The following is a 5940-nucleotide window of genomic DNA, read 5'->3' on the forward strand; positions in this document are numbered from 1 at the left end:
ATCTAGGGTCGTTGCGTAATTAGGTTATAGCTCATTACCTGTACATTAGTTCATAAGGATCAGATTCATTGGGGAGTGAATTAGAGACACACAGGACTAATTTTTCTGAGAAATACTAACATGAAGAGACATAAGTAAGAAAGTAATATATTTATTTTTACTCACATTTGTGAGTACAAGATTGTTCAGGAACATCAAACAAAATGGCACTTCAATAGACTGGTTTGGATTCTATCGTATAGAGCACGATTGTTATTACATCGGGTCTAAATATAGTCACGTAATTGACTCGGACTTAGCTGCATAAAAGCTAACACCAGGTTTTTCATACGCTGAGGATAGATTCAAACTGGGCTCTATCTAAACTGTGAGTTCAACGTTTAACTTGACTCAACATAGACTGAAAATAGAATCTCAAAAAGACTCTTACAAGAGTCACAAAAGACTTCTAATAGACTGACGAAAGACTGCCTAAAGACTGACTCCTCAGCTGCAAATCCTAGTTACTATAATATCCACATTTTGCCGAGGGTTACATTAAGGCGTTAGTAGAGATATGTCGCCCGTATTCCTATTGGGCCAAGAGAATACATAATTCGGCTACCTCAACATTCATATAATTTATAGTTATAAGATTGACATTTCGGAATTTTTCCGTGATTTTTTGCTAACGGCTTCTCATCTAGTTTCAAGATGGCTTATAATTTATCGCAATGAAACTTTGTTACGGAACAATACAACTTGATTACATTGGAATACATAACATAAACTTTGTTTCGGAACAACATAATTTGATTACATGAAAATACTTTGTATCTAATGTGTTTTTTTTGTCTAATAAATTCTACCTTCTCTTGACAGTCTGGTGATTCAAGTCCCTAAAAATAAACTACATTGTTGGCCGCCTGTTGTGTAATATTTAATTAGACTGAAATTCATATCATACTTCTTTGACAGTTTAAATTTTTTGCTTCAAGATTTATTGATTGCAATTAAACATTTGTTGTGGGAAAATAAATTACAAAGTTTATTTCTGATGAGATACATTGTATCTTTCATAGCTATTCTTAATTTGCATTAGCGGGCATTACTTAATTGACTTCTATGGGTTTTATGATTTTAGGTTAATAGTTTAAGCAGTTGTGTTTTGCATACATATTTTTTAATAGAAGGGAAAAAGTTTAAAGATGGTTTGCGGTTTTTTGAATTTTGATCACTTTACAAATATTCCAGTTCCAGTCAAAAGGTCGCGGAGAAAAAATTCAATATTGGCGATAATATTCGAATTAATAGAACAACATTAATATTTTTGAAAAAGGGAATTACTTTTAGTCCACTGAACTTTTTAAAGTATCGAAAATCCTAGACACTAAACCTATACCATGTCGTCTACTAGACACATAAGATGATGAGATTATTGGCGGCTTTTATGATTATTCATTACAAAAAGTTAAAAATCATAGTGAAATCTATCAAATTGACAAGATATTAAAGAATCGTGCTCGCAGAAGCAAGAGACAGTTGCTTGTCCGTTGGCTAGGATACAACTCTGATTTTGATTCTTGGGTAGCAGTTGAAGACATTAGTAATTCCCAATGATTTCTATATGACATTCACGTCCAATGTATGTAATCCACTCTACAATGATTTGAATAAACCAGTGATTTTTGGACAAAACTCTCTCCCACCATCAAATTCGATGGTGAGTATGAAATTGGTTTTGTCGACTGTAATCTCAAAAATACATATGATATCCTGAGAAAAGATCACAAATATGATATAAAAATTAGACCACATGATTGGCCACTCGTTAGCGATCAACATATAATTGAAAATATCAATTCATTTGAACATCCATTTGTCTTATTAACATACGAGGAACTCAGTTGTATGAATGATTTGTGTCGTACTATCAATAAAAAATTTCCGCTCGTAAAAAAGGAGCCTTTCAATTCAACTATTCAATGAAAGAGGGCAAGATCTACATTTGTCCACCCATTACCAATGAAATGGTTATTCTCAATGATAATCTAAGAGATGTTCTTGGTTTTAAACACAATATAATCAATGGTAAAAATGCTGGAAACACTAGTGTCATTTTTGCTGACTATCTGCCTGCCTTCTCGTCGAACACTTGTATTTTCTTTACGCTTCATTCGTTGAAGCATCCAGAGTTGGCAATAGTAATGTTCCCTCCTACGAGTTCTTGAGCGAATAACCATTCAAGATCATATTCATCATTACAGTATAAAGCATATTCTTTATATCCCTGTAAACACTTCCTATTTGGAACTCTGTCAGTTAACACTAAGAACTGAATTAGGTGATCTTCTAGCAATAACCAAAACTTTGGCCGTGATTACATGTCATTTTCGACCAATCGTCGTAGTTTAATAAAAAGATGTCTAATAGAAAAATTGTATTAGTTTGTCCTGCTATTGACTGCTATGTTGCTACTCTTGGTCCAAGACAAATGGGTCATGGAATTGACTATTACAAAGGTTGTTCATCAATGTTGGGCAATGTTCTTGGCCGTTAGTTTGCTAAGTTCTTTCGCTCTTCACTACCCTTTGCTACAAACTATATTGTACCGGCTGCGAAAGATTTTGCATCATCTACACTACATGATTGGGGCTCTGGGAAGGATTTTAACAAAAGTGTTTCGGAAAATATTAGGTCCAGTGCACGAACCCTTGGCGAGCAATTGAAATCTTGACAAAATGGAAAAGGTTTTAAATTAAAAAGGTTGAGAAAGAGTGCATCACTCATCGGTCTCTACTCAGGTCAGAAACGAAAGACATTACTCTTGTCAAAGAAAAGAAAAAAAACTACAAGAAGAAGAAGCCCAAGGAATAGAATTTTTAGATCCAAAAAGGATTTCTTTTACTAGACTGAACAATGGTATATCTACCGCACAAGGATTCCCATGAGTCAGTTACTTCATCTTTAAATCTATTCAATGGAGAAAATGTTGACGTGAGTGTAAAACATGGTTACTATGAACCATTCGATCCACAACAACTGCTATCTGATAATATCCACTTACAAATTTATTCCAATGAAGACTACTTTATCGATATGTCTTCGACATTTATAGATTTACTTGTGATAGTGAAAAAATCTGACAATACAATGCCAATTGTTGCCGATGAAATATCCTATGGAAATTGTATATTGCATAATTTATTTTGAAAAATCAGTGTCTACATAAATGGAACACTGGTGAGCACTAGCAAGAATCTCTCAAATTATATGCCCTATATACATTTTATGTTGATGACACCAAAATCATACAAGGAATTGAGTTGTTCATCCAATGGATATGAATATATTACAGATACTGATTGTAAAGATGCACTTAAAAATTGTACAACTAGTGAATTAAATTTAGTTTGGAAAACAGATCATGAGATATTTAGTATACCGCAATGGCTACCACCAAATAATAAAGTGGATATAAAATTTACGCTTGCTCCATCCAATTTTATTTTACAAAAGGAACGTCCTGCCAATCCTGAAGTAACACTCTCTCTCTCACCTCGGCAATACTTCAAGTACAAAAGCTGAAGGTTATGAGTTCAGTTGCTTTGATAGTGGAAAAACTGAGAGCTAGTGGAAATAATATTAAACTACTTGTTCCTCATACAATCACCAATCAGCGTCATAATGCTACGGGTTCACGCACCTTAACCGACTCATCATGTATCAATCGTGAAATTCCAACATAATTAGCATTGGCATTTGTAAAAGTGCTAGTGCAAAAGGATCGTGGACAGGTTGCCCACATAAATTTGAAATGATTGTACTTTCATCTCTTGTGTGTAAAGTAAATGGAATCCCACTCTTCAATTTATCTTTTGATAAATCCTATAGGACATTTTATGAGTTGACAATGTAATCCCTAGATCGAGATTCACAACTATATAAAATGGTATAACCGAAGAAATCTTTGCTAAAATGTATGGTATCATTGTACTGGACTTGTCTGGCACTCAAGATATGAGTATTGTACGAACGGGGAGTGTACACTTAGAGTGCAAATTTGCAAAAATATATGCAACAGGTACTAATATAAATTAATAAATAAATCTTAAAACGGGTAAATTTTCTCTCACTGTAAAAGTCTTAAACCTACTGCGTCATTGGCAGTTTATTGAAAACAAATAATATTACAAATATTTGCTTTTTTCTTATTACAACATTAAAAACAAACATAAAAATTACAGTAAAATTAAATTTTGAACCGATGAGCTTTCAGCAATTAGTATTATTATGTATGAAATATGCATTTTAATTTTATCAGTTCTTTCCGAGAGTGTTCAAGACAATTATAGCTTCACTACAAACAAGAGCTGGATACTGCCCCCTTCCCTAAAAGTAAAAACCTACTGCGTCATTGGTGCTTCACTGAAAACGAATGATATTACAAATATTTTTTCAAAGAAAAATACAGATTTGAAAATATTTTCAAAGAAAGTAGCAGAAAAAAGAGAAAACGTCACTTGTTAAATACACTTACAAAATATGGTACAAAGGAGTTTACAAGTCTGTTCACACGGCCCTTAAGAGTTGTAGTTTGTTTTGGTGTCTAGTAGTTCTGCTGATCTCTGCGGATGGAGGAAGAATAGCTGTTCGTTTGGTAACACCGTTTTTCCCAGCTTCACTATTAAATCATATTTTTTGACCGGATAGAGTCGTTGAATTCAAGAACTAAGGGACACTTTCGTAGTTGCTGAAGTTGGGTCCGAGTATTCTTTAGTATTGTATAGTATTTAACATATATAATATTCTTTTATAGAATTTTTTTACAAAAAAAGATAAATTTAAATCTAGAAAGCGGGGAGTGAAACTTGTTTTATAAATACCTATAAATACCTGTTGATAGCAATATTGAGATCCCTATATGATACTCACTACAAGGATTTCAGCCATCCCACTTTAATGGTATATCTGTGTTTATAAAAAAGTAAAGTGGAAAGTCACACTAAATCAAAGTAGTCTTTGTGAATCCAAGTTTATCAAATTTGTGGATCTGCGATATCTTCGGAAACGAGAAGGGAATTAATTTAAAACTTTCAGGGCATGTGGAAGGATATCGCTGGTTAATTTTTGTCTACATACAAGATTTATATGTGATGGGGATCAAACATCCATCATCCGTATAAAATACCAAAGACTATGCAGATTTTACACCCATATATTTTAATATTTTTCCCCGTGCTCATCTATCTAAAACATTATAGTTCAGCTATTATTGAAAATGGTTGCAACACTTTGTCCAACATATAAATAGTAATCCAAAATCTGTATTCTTATATTTAAAAGCCACAATCATTTTAAATATTTTTTATTAGCCAATGAATAGACTGATTTAGTTAAAACTAGCAAAAATAGATTTTAAAGAACTTTTTCATCAAAGATGAATTTCAAACTAAAATGAAGAGCCTCATTAAACCAAGATGACTCGAAATAAATTTAAATATTTTTCAAGCCTAAAACTACCATTAATTATTATGAATGAAACCCATAACGAACAGAAATCATAATATCGAATATCGAACAGAAGTAAAAACTACCATAAAGAGGAGTGGGGATAACGCTCCCTGTGCCCTCTACAGACAAGAATGTAATTTGTACTTTACTGAAAACAAAATCCATTTCAACTTTTCCTCTTTTTTAACTTTTAAATTAAAATCTATCGTTAGTTTCTAGAATAGATATCGATATATATTAAATTGTCAATTCTTATTCATTTGTCGGCTTCAGGGATTAATTAAAAAAAACTTTCTGACAAAAAGTTTTTCAAAGAAAACTTAAGGGCCATATTAAACTCAAGACCAGCAGAAGTACCCCCTGATTTACCCCTGCCCCTACCCCTGCTTTATTTGTAACAGTTCAAAAGTCTATTGCGTCATTGGCATTTATTGAAAACTATATATA

The sequence above is a fragment of the Artemia sp. Qi Xiang Cuo genome, chromosome 1 (genome assembly GCF_049724085.1).
Source record: "Artemia sp. Qi Xiang Cuo chromosome 1, ASM4972408v1, whole genome shotgun sequence".
NCBI classification, from domain to species: Eukaryota; Metazoa; Arthropoda; class Branchiopoda; order Anostraca; family Artemiidae; genus Artemia; species Artemia sp. Qi Xiang Cuo.